The following is a 17,594-nucleotide window of genomic DNA, read 5'->3' as shown; positions in this document are numbered from 1 at the left end:
AATGTTATGTCTAGACCTCTTGAAAAAGTCAGATGTTTCCAGCTTTTCTGAAGGACAACAAATTCAGATTCCTTTCAGGGGAAATGAAATTCCAAAGGACAGGGGCAGTGGTGGGATTCAAATATGTGAACAACCAGTTCTCTGTGTGGATGCCATTTCTGGATGTCCATTCTGGGCCTGGGCAACAAACAAATGAGCTACCGGTTCTGCCGAACTGGTGTGAACTGGCTGAATCCCCACCACCGGACAGGGTGATTTGTAGAGAAGGTCCATAGAATGGCATTGCTTCAGTGGTAAGCTTTAAAGCAGGGATGTTTAATCTTGGAAACTTGAAGACCTATGGATTTCAACATGACTGACTGAGGAATCCTGGAGTTAGACTCCACAAGTCTTCAAGTTGCCAAGGCTGGACACACCTGCTCTACAACATGCCAGGTAAAGGTAAAGGTTCCCCTGCACATGTGTGCTAGTCATTTCCGACTCTAGGGGCCGGTGCTCATTCCCATTTCAAAGCCGAAGAGCCAGCACTTGTCCGAGGATGCCTCCGTGGTCATGTGGCCAGTATGACTAGACGCCAAAGGCGCACGGAACGCTGTTACCTTCCCACCAGAGTGGTCCCTATTTTTCTACTTGCATTTTTTTGTGCTTTCGAACTGCTAGGTTGGCAGAAGCTGGGATGAGTAACAGGCACTCACTCTGTTAACGCGGCACTCGGGATTTGACCCGCCAAACTGCCGACCTTCTGATCAACAAGCTCAGCATGTTAACCCACTGAGCCACCGCATCCCTTTGCGACATGCCAACCCTACCACAATTTCCTGATGAGGCTGAAGCTTTCAAGGAAAAACATTCATGCACTCATAAACAGAAAACTGCAGTATCAGTTTTTGGCTGTCAGAACTGAAAGATGATCCAAGGATGAGCCATGCCTTCTGCCAGATGAAGGATTTTTTTTCTTTTCTTTATACAAATTCTAATCTGAATGTAGTTTCAAAGACAATAAATGAAATATAGTTTCCTCCTTTAAATTTTTGGGAGTCTACCTCTGTGAAGATCTGACCTGGAAAGTTAACACAACCCAGGTGGCTAGAAAGGCCCAACAGAGGCTTCACTTTCTTAGGGTCTTGTGGAAGAACAGGGTAGAACAACAGCTAATGACCCTCTTTTACCGGTCTACTATAGAGAGCGTCCTCTCGTATGGTATTGTGGTTTGGTATGCTGGTCTGACAGCCGCAGATAGGAAAGTATTACAGAGGGTAGTGAGCACAGCACAAGACATTGTGGGCTGTTCCCTGACACCACTGGATGACCTCGCCAGGGCTCGCTGCCTTGGAAGAGTGAGGAAGATTCTCAGGGATGACTCACACCCTGGACGGTATCTCTTTACTCTCCTACCATCCGGTAGGAGATATAGGAGTATAGCCAGCCGTACCAACAGGCTGAAAAATAGCTTTTATCCGTGGGCTGTTAGGCTTTTAAATGGGACATAATCTCTGTGAACTTATGCAGAATTGACTTGGGAGGCTGGTGTGTGGTGTAGTTGTTTCACATAGTGTGGTGGGATGGAGGGTTTGTTGTCACTGTGTGTTGCGGGGAGAGAGCACAGGGGGAGGCTCAGCTAATCTCAATGTACACATGTTGTACTTTGACAATGAAGGTTTATTTATTATAAGAAGAACAATGCAGGTAAGCCTTAATAACAACCGTATCACTATGGATAAACTTGCTGGTAAGTCTGTTTTTTTTTAAAAAAAGGATTAATAATAGAATGGGAGGCATACATTTATGGATGCAGCGAGAGCAAGAGGCCGAAACGGAAACAAATTCTGTGCCACATATAAAATGCCAGAAGTGAACTTTGTAGCTTTGCCCAGTTTTTTTTTGTTTATAGAAAATAATAATAATAATAATAATAATAATAATAATAATAATAATAATAATAATAATAATAATAATAATAATAATAATAAAGTTGGAAAGGAACTAGTCCAACCCCCTGCTCAGGCACGAAACCCTATACCATTTCAGACAAATGGCTGTCCAGTCTCTTCTTAAAAACTTCCAGTGTTGGAGCATTCACAGCTTCTGGAGGCAGGCTGTTCCACTGGTTAATTGTTCTAACTGTCAGGAAGTTTCTACTTAGTTCCAGGTCGCTTCTCTCTTTGGTTAGTTTCCATCCGTTGCTTCTTTTATGACACTTGGATCAATCTTGCCACGTTTTCCCAGTACATGTGTATTCATTGCATCATTTGTCACCTATCTCATGTCCTAGAATTATAGCCTCTGGCAAGATAAAATTTTAACATCTGGGAGACAGAACAACAGATCGAATGTGAGAAATACTGGGTTGTATCCCCCTCCCCCCAAAATAGAATATTTATTTATTCATTTTTTTAAACACGATACAGATATAGGTCCCCGACAAAGTCTAGAAAATCAGTAGGATATCTTTAAAGGATTCCCCATTCCCCAAACTTTGGAGATTTTACTAAAACAAAAGCTGCACCAGTTCCTGCTCAATTCCTTCGGGCTTTTCAGTCTGTTTGTGATAGTGATTCTTGTCATCTCAGGACAAAAACACAGCCCAGCTACAAAGTGAAAAGATAAGGCTGCCCACAAAGGGTCTTTCTCATTAATAAGTGAAAGATGGATTTTTTCAAACAACTTTGTGGATTCATAATTTCTCAATGTCAGTCTTGATTTATTACAAGGATCAGTTCAGGATAACAATGGTCCCAAGGAGTCTTAAAATCAATGCCTGCAATTTTTTTTTCCTGACAGGGAAGTTGGGATAAGGTTTCTGGGACCAGGGCTAACATATCTGGGCTGCAAAAATCCTGATGACCAGCTGAAGCCATCAGACAATTACTGCTTTTTTTTTAGGTCACTTTCACATTTTTGCAGACTAAATATAGTGTATCTACTTTATATTGTGACTTTTAGATGTCTGGTTATCCTTCTGAATAATGGGATGGAGTTAAAATTTCCTAATACACTTTGGTTGTTGTTTTTTTCAGTTGTGTTCCCCTGACCCCCTGATTTTGTATATACAAAATCAACATATGGTAAAGGAAATGAGGAAAGAAGACTGGCTGCAAACTAACTAACGTTCTCCTATAATAGGGGTCTTCAAACTTGGCTCTTTTATGACTTGTGGACTTGAATGCTGGCTGAGGAATTCTGGGAGTTGAAGTCCCCAAGTCATAAAAGGGCCAGGTTTGAAGACCCCTGTCTTAAATCTAACAAACAAAATGGAGGCTGGCTGAGGAATTCTGGGAGTTGAAGTCCACAAGTCATAAAAGGGGCAAGTTTGAAGACCCCTGTCTTAAATCTAACAAACAAAATGGAGGCTGGCTGAGGAATTCTGGGAGTTGAAGTCCACAAGTCATAAAAGGGCCAAGTTTGAAGACCCCTGTCTTAAATCTAACAAACAAAATGGAGGCTGGCTGAGGAATTCTGGGAGTTGAAGTCCACAAGTCATAAAAGGGGCAAGTTTGAAGACCCCTGTCTTAAATCTAACAAACAAAATGGAGGCTGGCTGAGGAATTCTGGGAGTTGAAGTCCACAAGTCATAAAAGGGCCAGGTTTGAAGACCCCTGTACTATAAGAACATACAGTAGACATCACAAGGTAGCTCTAAGGTTAATAACTACAAATTCTTCTCTCATAAACCCCTTTTCCTTCCTTCCTTCCTTCCTTCCTTCCTTCCTTCCTTCCTTCCTTCCTTCCTTCCTTCCTTCCTTCCTTCCTTCCTTCCTTCCTCCCTCCCTCCCTCCCTCCCTCCCTCCCTAAAGGGTACCAATTAGGTGGGAAACATGAATACCACATATCAACAATTCTTTATGATGAGCTACTATTGATATCAAGCATGAGATCTGCACAACCATTTTTTTTTACTTGGACAATTCTAAAAGAACTGGATTGCTTCTTTGAGACTTAGGAGACTGAAAGACAGAATGAAGAGTAGGGATTAAAAACATGCCACTACTTTTTCCTTCCAAGTTCAGAACCTAAAATAACCACAATGTATTTCAGTACCTGCCAGTTGTACACTAGTACTGTACATCTGAAACAAGAATTAACTTTTTTCAAATAAATCAAATATGTATTATTTTACAGTGATGTTTTTGGCATGTCATTGTCCAGAGGAAGACATTCAAGTTATTCTAACAATGGCTAATTGGATGAAGTCTGTGGATTGACAATGGCAAGGAGAGGTAATTTAAAGGAGACACTGGCAGTCTGTTTGGAAAATGAGGTTGAATCTGCATTAATCAGCACTGAATTATGCACTGGGCAGTGAACTGATTTTCCCTTTTTACAGTACCTAATTTGGAGGTAGCTTCCTTTTCAGTATAACAACCAATGAATATTCTATGGACTATTTCATGAATAAAGAATGGAAGGGAAAAACAAAAGGATAAATAGAGAGAGAATGCTTTTCTTCTTTTTTTTGTAACATTTGGACATTCAGGACACGGTTAATGTCAGACAAACACTCTTCATATATTTCTGATCAAGAGAACAGACCTCAGATAAGAGCTACACACACACACACACACACACACACACACACACACACACACACACACAAACATTTCTGATCAAGAGAAGAGACCTAATATTTTTTCCCCACTAAATTAATTTGGAAAACAATTGCAAATGACAAAGGAAGAGCAGGAGTGGATTTCCTTATGCCTGGAAGTTGTGGATCCATTGGTAAGAAATTCACAATGAGAGCAGGGTATCTTTAAATGTTACTGCACAGGAAAAAAAGGGGAAAAAAAAGGTCTCCAATAAATTTTAACTCCAGCATGTTTTGAGTTTCACATAGATGATGACAATCTCTTGATAGATTCTTTCTTGAAAAACAAAACGGAGCCGATGTAGATTTACACCGTTTTTGACACTCAATATTTTTCATAGATCATACTGAAAAGTTCACACAGGAAGTTGACTTTGACGTCTATGTGGGTCTTTTTTTGTGTGTAATGGCAGAGCTACTGTTATGCCACATCATTTTTTTATTTTTATTTTTTTTTTAGATTTTGACCTTTTAACTGAGTCCTTCTTTCAATGCTGGACTGCCTTTAAACTTTCCACTCCGTTGAAAAGTGATCTAAAATATTCTCCCTAACTACTGTATTTGATTATATTCTTAAAGATCGTTTTATTCCAAGCACAATGGGTTTGGGTTGAAAAAGCCCATTTTGATCCCCGAATATAATCACAAATGATTATATTCAAGGATCTTGCCCAGCTTTTCTCTCTTCTCCGAGTTTATTATTCTTGTCCCTCTTCATTAAAAGAACTTTTAATTGCCAAGTTTTTTTTTTAAATTCTTCTAGTTATTGTATCTTTGTAGGTGTTTTTTCCCCCATAGCTAAATCTTCATGCTTTTTTGCAGCCTCATTATATTCATTTCTGGATGATGTTCTACTGTTCTTTGACATTTGACCAAGCTTTTCACATTCTTTTAATTTGTCTCTTAATGTCTAGTTAAATTCTGGGAGGGCTTCTTGTATTTGTGTGTGTGTGTGTGTGTGTGCGCGTGTGCATGCTATGGTGGCATTTCATTCTCATTTTCCAGCCAGTTTTACTATTATCTTCCAACAAGATCAGTATCATCTTTCTTTTGATCTCATTCAATCATTGTTTCCCCATCCAGAACACACACACACACACACACACACACACACACACACACACACACACACACACACACATATATATATATATATATATATATATATATATATATATATATATATATATATATATATATATATGCATGCATGCATGCATACATACACACACACACACACACACACACACACACACACACACACACACACACATATATATATATATATATATATATATATATATATATATGCATGCATGCATGCATACACACACACACACACACACACACACACACACACACACACACACATATATATATATATATATATATATATATATATATATATATATATATATATATATATATATATGTAGGTCTAGAGTCTCGGGTTTCTTCCCGCGTTCCTTTCATCTTCAGAAAGTTGTGGCGACGTTTCGACGAAATCCCATCCGTCATCATCAGGCCGGAGTATTCCTCCTGCTGCTTTCAGGAGCAATGCGTGGTCTGTCTGCTCCTTTCCTTCCAACTGCCGGTGGGGCTGTGTTTCGACTGGGTGGAGGCGTGGCTGCTTTCTGATTGGGTGGGGGTGTCCTCCGACTGGGTGGAGGCGTGGTTGTCTTCTGATTGAGTGGAGGCGTGGCTGTCTTCTGATTGGGTGGATGTGTGGTTGTCTTCCGATTGGTTGGAGGCGTGGCTGTCTTCTGATTGGGTGGGGTGTGTTCTGAATGGGTGGGGTTTTTTGTTGTGTCGTAATATCCTGAGTGTTGTGATTTGGTGTCTTGAGGAGTGGGCTGTGTAGTGGCCTCCAGAGCTTTGGCTTGGCTCCGAGTTCGAGGACCCGCCATGCATCTCTGGTATGGGTCAGTCAGGTTCGTGTGTGCGTTCTTCTGCTTGGGTGATAGCACTTTTGCTTGACTTGTTCTGTCTTCTGTGTGGGAGAGTTTTTGTTCTGGGTGTGGATGAGTCTTGCTGGGGCTGGTGGCATTTGGGGTTGTTTGTTGGTTTTTTAAATCCCATGCGCCTCCTGTCCAGCAACATACATCGGACAGACTAACAGAAGAATAGAGGTACGCGTAGAAGAACATAAGAACTCAGTACAGAAGAAAGATCACACATCTTCACTAGTACAACACATAAACACTACGGGACACAACATCAATTTTGAAGGTACAAAAACAATCACCAAAATAGAACATCTCAATAGCAGAATAATCAGAGAAGCCATTGAAATAGAAAAACACCCAGACAGTATGAACAAGCGAGACGACACCTCCCGCCTACATGCCATTTGGAAACCAGCATTGATAGACAAACGAATTTCAGCAAACAAGGATTTAAAAAACCAACAAACAACCCCAAATGCCACCAGCCCCAGCAAGACTCATCCACACCCAGAACAAAAACTCTCCCACACAGAAGACAGAACAAGTCAAGCAAAAGTCCTCCACCCAGTCGAAACACAGCCCCACCGGCAGTTGGAAGGAAAGGAACAGACAGACCACGCATTGCTCCTGAAAGCAGCAGGAGGAATACTCTGGCCTGATGATGACGGATGGGATTTCGTCGAAACGTCACCACAACTTTCTGAAGATGAAAGGAACGCGGGAAGAAACCCGAGACTCTAGACCTACATATATATATATATATATATATATATATATATATATATATATATATATATATATATATACTGTATACATAGATACATACATAGATTCATACATACATACATACATACATACATACATACATACATATATATAAAGGTAAAGATTCCCCCGCACATGCGTGCTAGTCGTTTCTGATTCTAGGGGCCGGTGCTTATCTCCGTTTCAAAGCCGAAGAGCCAGCGCTTGTGCGAAGACGTCTCCATGGTCATGTGGCCAGCATGACTAGAAGTCAAAGGCACACGGAATGCTGTTACCTTCCCACTGTAGTGGTCCCTATTTTTCTACTTGCATTTTACATGCTTACGTGCTTTCAAACTGCTAGGTTGGCAGAAGCTGGGACGAGTAACAGGCGCTCACTCTGTTACGCGGCACTCGGGATTCGACCCACCAAACTGCTGACCTTCCGATCGACAAGCTCAGCATCCTAACCCACTGAGCCACCGGGTGGGGAGATCATGTTTATACTGTTGGTGTCTGAACTCTGCTCATGGAGCGTGTCACCGGTCTGTTTGTTGAGGTCGGCCATATTTCTTTGAGTTGTCATGCATCCGTTTTTGGGGGATGTAGTTGTCTCTGTGTACCTGTTGTTAAAAGTGAATTGCTGATAGTTCCATGTGTTGTAGCCATAGCTCTAGTCATTGCCCGTGTTCTCATACCAGAGGTTCTAAATGGTTGTTGCTTTTCTTCCCTGTGTTCTACATTGCAGGGTGGTTGTGTGTTGTTGTTTTCAAACCACTCGTCTATCAAATGGCACATAGACCTCTCCCCTGCATACCAGGCACTAAGGAATTGGGAAGAGGAACAACGTGCGCGATATGAAGACAAACAGCACAAGCATTCACAGAGTGCCTCTTTGTATCAAAATCAAGATTGCAACAACACACAACCACCCTGCAATGTAGGACACAGGGAAGAAGAGCAACAACCATTTAGGACCTCTGGTATGAGAACATGGGCAATAACTAGAGCTATGGCTACAACACATGGAACTATCAGCAATTCACTTTTAACAACAGATACCCAGAGACAACTACATCCCTCAAAAACGGATGCACGACAAGTCAAAGAAATACGGCCGACCCCAACAAAACGACTGGTGACATGCTCCATGAGCCGAGTGCAGACACCAACAGTATAAACGCGATCTCAGTGTTCCATCCTGATGACGTTGGCAGTTAGCCAACGAAAGCTTGATCTTTTAGCAATAAAAACTGTTTTAATTTTTCTTATTCCATCCGAGTGTTCGTTTAGTTTGTTAATTTTAACATGCCTTGGATTCGCATTTTTAATCTTATCAAAGAATATATATATATATATATATATATATATATATATATATATATATATATATATATATATATATATATATATATATATGTGTGTGTGTGTGTGTGTGTGTGTGTGTGTGTGTGTGTGTGTAAATTTTAGATAATTTTAGATCTAAAATTTACACAAATATGAGCTGTCACTGTTGTGACTACTGCCTGTCGATGGCCTTCGGTTAGGTTGAAACAGGAAATAAAGATTTGTCCCATGTTTGGGGCCTAGCAAGGTAATCTAAATAGTTTACAAGCATTTAACATATGTTAAATTATGTAAAATTTACACACACACACACACACACACACACATATATATATATATATATATATATATATATATATATATATATATATTCCTGATAAGATTAAAAATGCGAATCCAAGGCATGTTAATATATATATATATATATATATATATATATATATATATATATATATATATATATATACATATATATATATATATATATATATATATATATATATATATATATATATATATATATATATATATATATATATATATATTTGCAGCCACCAAGTTAATTTTTTTGCACAGAGAGGTCAAGAGCCTTTCATCTTATTTAAATTCCTTAACTGTGCAAGCACAGACATGACATTCTGCTGCATTAATCTTAGGTTAATATGTATGAGAGTACAAGCTAAGAAAGTTTGGATAATGTCATTACATTAGAAAGTTGAAGATAAAATATAATAGATGTCTTTGGGTGGGCAATGAATTTCTGAAGTGAAGCAATGTTGGAATCAAGAGAAGATCATTAAACATTAAAAGGACTGAAACTGAAGCTATTGGAATTACTCTTTATAACCTCATATTCGCTCTCCATGTGGGTTTTCAAGATTCTGACTTTCCACATGTTTCTGTACGCTGAATTATGGACATAAGAATATCAAGAAAAAAAATCTAGGTTGGAGAGGACACTTCTGAATTCATGAGTGCCTAAATATACCTGGAATTTGCTTATTTATTTAGCATATGGTGATGTGACATTAGCCAGGAGGCTTCAAGCGTCAAGTCAAAGTAGTTCTTTGGCTGCCAAGAATTGCTAGTCCATTCAGTTCACATTTGCACACTATCCAGAACACACACTCAGAAAGGTTCGACAGCATTCTGCAATGTCACCTGGGGCTTCTCCCTCCTCCAATGTCACCGTGCAATCTGGCATCGCAATGGGGAAGATTTGGTGCCAGCTGGATTCACATCATCGTACGAAACGTGGTTCTTTTCCTACTAAAGTGGTGCCTATTTATCTACTTGCATGTTGAAGGCTTTCCGATTGCTGCCGTAGGTGGACAGAAGCTAAAACAAGTGATAGGACTTCACTCAAGGTGCTGGTGATGACCTATAAAGCCCTAAATGGCTTGGGTCCGGGATATTTGAGGGAACCCCTGCTGCCGGCATCAAGCTCCCTTCGTCCTGTGCGCTCCCACAGGGAGGGCCTTCTCAGGGTACCACCGGCAAAAGATTGCCGGTGGGTAACACCCAGGGGGAGGGCCTTCTCTGTGGGTGCGCCTGCCCTTTGGAACCAGCTGCCCGTAGAGCTCAGGACTGCCCCTGACCTTTGTTCATTCCGCCGGGACCTGAAGACCTGGCTCTTTGAGCTTTCCGGCCAGGACTGAGAATTTTAATTGTAATTTTATTTAATTGGGTTTTAATTGGAGTTTAATAGGGGTTTTATTTTATTCAAGGACTAAATTTAATTATTTTAATTGTTCTTAACTTTTGTAATGTGTATTGTTATTTAAAATTCCTTGTGAACTGCCCTGAGTCCTACGGGAGAAGGGCGGTATATAAGTCCAATAAACATAAACAAACAAACTCTGTTACAGGGTGCTGGGACTCAGAGCAAAAACCATCTCCAGAATATTTAAGCCATCAAGCTACTTTGCCTTTCTCTATCTGGGAAAACCCTAAGGTGAAAGAAAAGGGCATATCTTCTTAAAACGATTACATCCTACCTTTCTACAAAGGGTGGCAGAGTTTGTTGTCTTAAGGAAGCCTGCCTGTTAGTGCACAGTTGGACTTGACTTGAAGGAGCAAGTATGGACCTGGGATTTAAAAACTTATGGAACCTCAAAAAAGCAACCCAAACTGTAATGAAGCGAAATTCAAAAGAAGAGAATTTCAGAACTTGTTGGAATAGGTTGGCTCCAAATAACGGCTTAAGGCTGATGTTCTTAAGGTTCCCCACTATTTTATTTTCCAGCGCATTTCCATTTGAACAACCCCACGGTGCTCCTAAAATGACTTGAAGGAACAGACAAAGTTTTAATAATAAATTAAGAGCATTTCATTTTTATTTATTTTTTTCAAAATAGTGCAATATTTTATAAAACGTACCGAAGCTTCAATATGCTATAAAATACACTTCTCAACATGTATTAAAATGAGCAATATATCTGCAGCAATAAATACTAAGGGAATTTCATCAGTGTCAACGTATATGTGCAGTTTTTTTTTAATCTAATCTAGCCTAAGCAAAGAGATAATATTCGATCTCTTCCCTTATATAAACCTCTGCTGAGTAATTCTTTCACTTATCTGATGCAATTTTCTTACCATCCTGTTTCTAAACATTTTACTCTTTATTGATTTTCTGACCTAGATGTAGGTTATATTTTTTGTTGTGCAAGTCCAGATACATCATCGCCCTACAATGGATACCCTTAATGTCACTATGTGTACTGTACTATACAAATATTCATTCAGGTGGAAGATAAACCTTTTTATACTATTTTCCTCTTTATTCAGTTATAATATTTGCTTAGAAAACTCAGGTTTTCTTCAAACCATGTATAGGCAAGCTAATTCAGGCTAATGCTTCTGTTTCAACTTTATTTTGACAATGCTTTAACAGTGTGTCATTTAATGAAATATTGCTGGAGGCGTGGTGGCGCAGTAGTTAGAATGCAATATTGCAGGCTAATTCTGCCGACTGCCGGACGTTCGATCTTGACTGGCTCAGATTTTCATCCTTCCCAGGTTGGTAAAATGAGGATCCAGATTTTTGGGAGCAATATGCTGACTCTGTAAACCGCTTAGAGAGGGCTTTAAAGCTCTGTAAAGTGGTATATAAGTCTAAGCACTTATTGCTATTAATACAATGGTTTTGAGTGTATTGCTACTGCTATTCAATAGAGACTGAATTTCAAGGATGGATTTTTTATTATTGCATTTTTTAGCATAATGGAACCCCAAATCTCACATTACTCTTTTTCCTGAAATTATAAATGTATTCTTTATGTGCAACATTTATTTTCCATACTTATGGAAAAGTATCCAACCCTGCCTTAGAGGCCCAATATGTTCTGGGATTTAAGAATATCATAAATCAATTATAGTTCCTGTTGATAGTTCAAATCCCATATTTTAACCCCTGGGATCAAACATGCTTCTCCAAAACATTGCCACAAGGTCATAAATTTGCATGTTTAGTGACTGTCTCAGTCTTGGCTCGAGAATTCTAATAAACACTTTGCAGCATTGTTAGAAGCTGTCTATTACTGAGCCTGAGTCAAAATACAAAAGGCATCTTGAGAACATTGAGAAAAGAGTTACATTTATATCAAGAACGGCCCTGTTTAGTACTTGAGTGAGAGAGTACTGTGTTTCCCCAAAAGTAAGGCCTACACCCACAATAAGTCCTAGCTTGATTTTTGGGGTGGGCCTAATATAAGCCCTACCCCAAAAATAAGCTCTAGTTTTAGGGTGAGGCACACACCTAAAAATCAAGCTAGGATGGGGGTGGGGGTGTGGAGCTTCCCCACCCACCCCACACCCACTTATCTTGCAGTCAGGCCTCTCCTTGCTGGCTCACTTTTTCTTCTGAGACCTCTTCTGCAGCCAGGCCTGCATTTCTCAGTCACAGGCCTTTCCAGAAGGCCTCTGCAGCCAAGAACCGAGCTATGGATTCTATCTGTAGCTCAGTTCTGCAAGACCTCAGCAGCCAAGCACCAAGCTATGTATTGAATACATAGCTTGGTACTTGGCTGCTTAGGCCTTCTGGAATGGCCTGATTGCAAAATGCAGGCCCGAATGCAGCTGTAGAACTTCAGTCCCAGAAGAAGTGGACCGGCTGGGCAGGGATGTTGGTGCCAGAGGTGAGGAAAGGCCTACCCTGAAAATTCTCATGGAGCAGGTGGCTCACATGGTCAGTACACTGGGCTGACAATCAGCAAGCCCACATTTGGGACCTGAGTGCTGCTGTATGGCAGGGTGAGCTTCTGTTATTCACTCCAGCTCCTGCTGACCTAGCAGTTCAAAAGCGAGCAATCGCAAGTAGATAAATAGGTACCATTTTGGTGGGCATATTTACTGAAACATGAAAGGAGCCCTCAACTAGGCATCCTTCGGTGATGTCACCGACTAATGCTTTCAACTCAGGAGTGCCTCAGTGCTTCTGACATGAATGCAGGGGAAAAAAAAGTATTCTCAAAATAAGGCCATGGCAATTCTCTTCCACACTGTTCCAAGAAGACTGTCCGAATTTTATTTGGAGTTGGACTTCACTTTCATTTCTACTTTAGTATCTGTTATGGTGCTAGTAATTTATTTGTATCCACGTAGTTTTCATACAGAGACTCAAGAGGACCAGAGGTATCTTTTGCCTGATCAGGCCAGCTTACTCTTATCTTAAGTTTAAGGCACATGCTCCGTAATAAACTGAAGGGTTGCCAGACTGAGTGAGAAAAACCGAGTAATGATTTGCATGTTACTGCTCAAATAAAGGCAGATGTTCCATGCATTTCTATTAGCACTTCTATCCAAATCAAGATATATTTCCCTCCTGTTTGTTAGGGCAGGAATAAATATACTGTAATAATACAGGTCTCTCTGATACACTCCCAGTCTCCTACTCCCAAAAAGATGGAGCAAGTGAAATCCCATGCAAGGGGTTGAAATGCAGTTTCCTCGCCTTTGTCTTAGGAACATTCCACTCTCTACATCTGCAGTATTATTCTAATGTGTTTTGCTACAGTCCTTCCAAAGGAGTTAGGGAGTAGTGAACTGTGCTGACACAGCCATCTGCAGAAGTAATAATGCTGGGTTACAAGTGGTAGAGAGAACATTTGACAGAACTGAATTCTGGTATTTATTAACCCATCCATCTTCAAGCTAATCCAGGATGGACAACCCCTTCATTAGTCTTTGTACTTCACTGAGAAAGAACTTGGCTATTAGCCTTCCACGTTCTGTGCACAGTAATTTGACAAGGGTATGACATTATTAGAGTACACACTTTGCAAACTGAGTACAAAGGAAAAGGTTGGCAACTGCTCTAATTCCTCCAAGTATTTTCTCTTTTTACACCTGAGGTGGCTTGCTTAGATTTTGTGGCTATTAAGTATCAGGTGGGATGGAATAAAATGACAAAATTAGTAAACTATGAGTAACAGCGCAATTCTAGAGACACCTACTCAAGTGAACTCAAAAGAAAAATTGAGAATGATTTAAGAGAATGTAAATTATTATAAAGTGTCTCATATGGAGATTTTGTGATTCCTGTTGAATCCAAATTTGTTTTCATTTAAAATTATCTTAACTTCTGTGAGATAATATATTCCCTAACATATGGAATTGTGTACATACTTCTTGCAGCTCCTTTAAATATACAGAGCTTTTTAATGCAATACTTTCATTAACCCCAAATGTGGTGGGCTCTGGTGAATTTTTGAACAGACCATGACAAATAAAAGGAGAGACCTCTAAGAGCTATAATAAGATCTTTTACTTTTTTCACGTTGATAATTTCAAAAGTGCTGGAAATTGTAAGAGTAGTAATCCCAACAAATTTTAGGAACACAATTATCTGAGTTAAAACTCTAAAGAGCCAACCAATCTGATCAACATTAGTTTGAGGTATATCTACCTTAAGGTCTATAGTTTCTCACTTAAGAGATCTTGATATTTGGGCACTGATAACATTATGCCAATTTGCTTTTGTATAATTAACAGACGCTCAAAATGTTTGAAAATGTCTTGGGATTATGTCACAGTCATCCCATCTGCTTGAAGAGGATTATACTGATAGGTGTTCACATAAACATTTATTGCTTAGTGTTGATGCAGATTCTCAGTCATCCAGGTCAGAGTTATCCCAAAGATGCTTTTTCACAAAGCAACTGGACTTTCTTGTTTTTTCTTTGAAGACATTTCACTTCTCATCCAAGAAGCTTCTTCAGCTCGACAAGAAAGTCCAGTTGTCTTGTAAAATAGCATCTTTGAGATTTATTGCTTAGCTTACCTACAAATTTGCTCCTTTCGGAAATTCAGGCCGCTTCCTCATTGGTTCATTTGTGGTTAACAGTCCCATGTCATCTTACACTGTAACTATTTCCAAAGAACTTATATAACAATAATAATCTATTGGCAGCATGATAACAATAATTATTCATCATCTGGGTCTAGTTAATGGGCTGTTTATTCTTTAATTTCTCTGGACTTTGACTATTATTATTATTATTATTATTATTATTATTATTATTATTATTATTATTATTATTATTATTATTATTATTATTATTATTATTATTATTATTATTATTATTTTAAAAAACATAATTATAGGAAAATATAATTCTTCATCCCTGGCTGAGTAACTCATTTGTCCAGAAATTCCAATTTCAAATTCCTATAGGATCTTCAACAGGTATTTCTTTAAAACATACAATGTTGATGTTATTTTCCTTTTTACATTTTGGGTTATAGTTGCTTGCCATTCTGCTTTGCTCTTTTGATGTTTTATTGTTTGAAAATCTAGCCCTGACTCTTTCTTAGAAACTGAACTTGATTATATTGAATTTGAACATACCCAGGAGATACCTACAAAAGGTCTTGCTGAACGGAGTATAATTTTCATTTGCCAGAGATCAGCTTTAAATCTCGACTTCTATTTGAAGTTGGTTGAAAAATCTCCCCACATTTTTCTTGACCACTCAGTTCCTAGGATATTGATCATTATTTTTTTATTAATTGATTGACTTTCTTTCTTTCTCTTGCATATGCACATAGGATGAACTCTGGTGAAATTTTCAGGAGTGAGTATTTAACATTAACTTTCACATTTAATTTGACTTGGTGGCATGCTGAGTGTTTCCTTCCCATGATTTTAAAAGCCTGGATTAGCACAAGATCCTGAAGAATCATGTTTAAAGCCCTTCATTCAAAATGAAACAACTATAAATAGCAGTGAAAGTTGGACCATAAGAAAGGCTGAGCGCCAAAGAATTGAGGCCTTCGAACTATGGTGCTGGAGAAGATTCCTGTGAGTCCCTCGGACTGCAAGGCGATCAAACCGGTCAGTCCTAGAGGAGATCAACCCTGACTGCTCTTTAGAAGGCCAGATTCTGAAGCTAAAACTCAAATCCTTTGGCCACCCAACGAGAAGGAAGGACTCACTGGAGAAGAGCCTAATGCTGGGAAAGATTGAGGGCAATAGAAGAAGGGGACGACAGAGAATGAGGTGGCTGGATGGAGTCACTGAAGCAGTAGGCGTGAGCTTAAAGGAACTCCAGAAGATGGTAGAGGACAGGAAGGCCTGGAGGAACGTTGTCCATGGGGTCGTGATGGGTCAGACATGACTTCACAGCTATCAACATAAATAGCAAACTAAAATAATTCTCCATTATTATGGCATATTCTTAACAGTAATGCTTCCTCATGATAAATAGTTTGGAATGGTGTGCCCTTCATCCATTGTGAGAATATTAATCTACAAGTGAAAGGATGTTGAACATTTATGCCACTATTTTTTCTTTTTTCATGAATATATTATCATTCATCTTAAGTCCCATTCAATAATTCAGATGTCACTTCATACATAGCTGGAGATATTTGAAAAATTAGAAGTATCGAGCCCATTTCTGAGATGACCAAGTTGAGCCTGAGGGAGCAGTCAAACACGTCATCAGTCTCAAGTCCTTTCACAACCACAAGAGGACAATCCAGCCCACCTTAAATTCCGTTCACCCTTATCTACCACAAATTTGCTTTGACTGTTGGTACTTCAGATTCTTCTGGAGAGTGGTATCATGCAACACACCTGTATTCATTTGAACTGCCTTGGCTCCTGATTTCCTGTACTTTGACACTTAACTTGCTATGCAACAGAAAGCAAAGAATTTTGTTAAATCTCTGGGACATTAGAAATCTTGTTTTAAAAACCAACAGAGCTAAATATCAATAATGGTCATGAATTGTCAATTTTGAGTTCAGTTTTAGGCATTCTTCTTAGTCTTGCCAGCTCTTATATTTTTCTCTTCTTCCTCATCGTCCTCCTCCTCCTCCTCCTTGTCCCCCCTTGTCCTCCTCTTTCTCCTCCTTGTCATCCTCTTCTTCCTCCACCTTGTTCCCCTCATCCTCCTCTTCCTCCTCCTCCTCCTCCTCCTCATCATCATCATCATTCTCTTCCTCCTCCTCCTCTATCCAAAATAATCAATATCACTACTGTCCTACCATGGACATTTCACTGTATTCCTGATCCCTTATATTTATCTTATCCATTGTCTTTATTTCTCTTTCCCTTGCCAAACCTTTTAATTCAGCACTACCATTGCAGAAAAAGGGACGTGGTGTCTCAGTGGGTTAGGACGCTGAGCTTGCCAATCAGAAGGTCGGCAGTTTGGCGGGTTGAATCCCGAGTGTCGCATAACAGAGTGAGCGCCTGTTACTCGTCCCAGCTTCTGCCAACCTATCAGTTCGAAAGCACGTAAAATACAAGTAGAAAAATAGGGACCACTATTTTTGGGAAGGTAACAGCGTTCCGTGCGCCTTTGGCATCTAGTCATGCCGGCCCCCTGACCACGGAGACGTTCTTGGACAAGCGCTGGCTCTTTGGCTTTGAAACGGAGATGAGCACTGGCCCCTAGAGTCGGAAATGACTAGCACGCATGTGCAGGGGAACCTTTACCTTTACCTTTACCATTGCAGATGAT

Source organism: Vipera berus (assembly GCF_964194415.1).
Source record: "Vipera berus genome assembly, chromosome: 4".
Classification (NCBI taxonomy): domain Eukaryota; kingdom Metazoa; phylum Chordata; class Lepidosauria; order Squamata; family Viperidae; genus Vipera; species Vipera berus.
Note: the sequence above shows the minus strand (reverse complement) of the source record.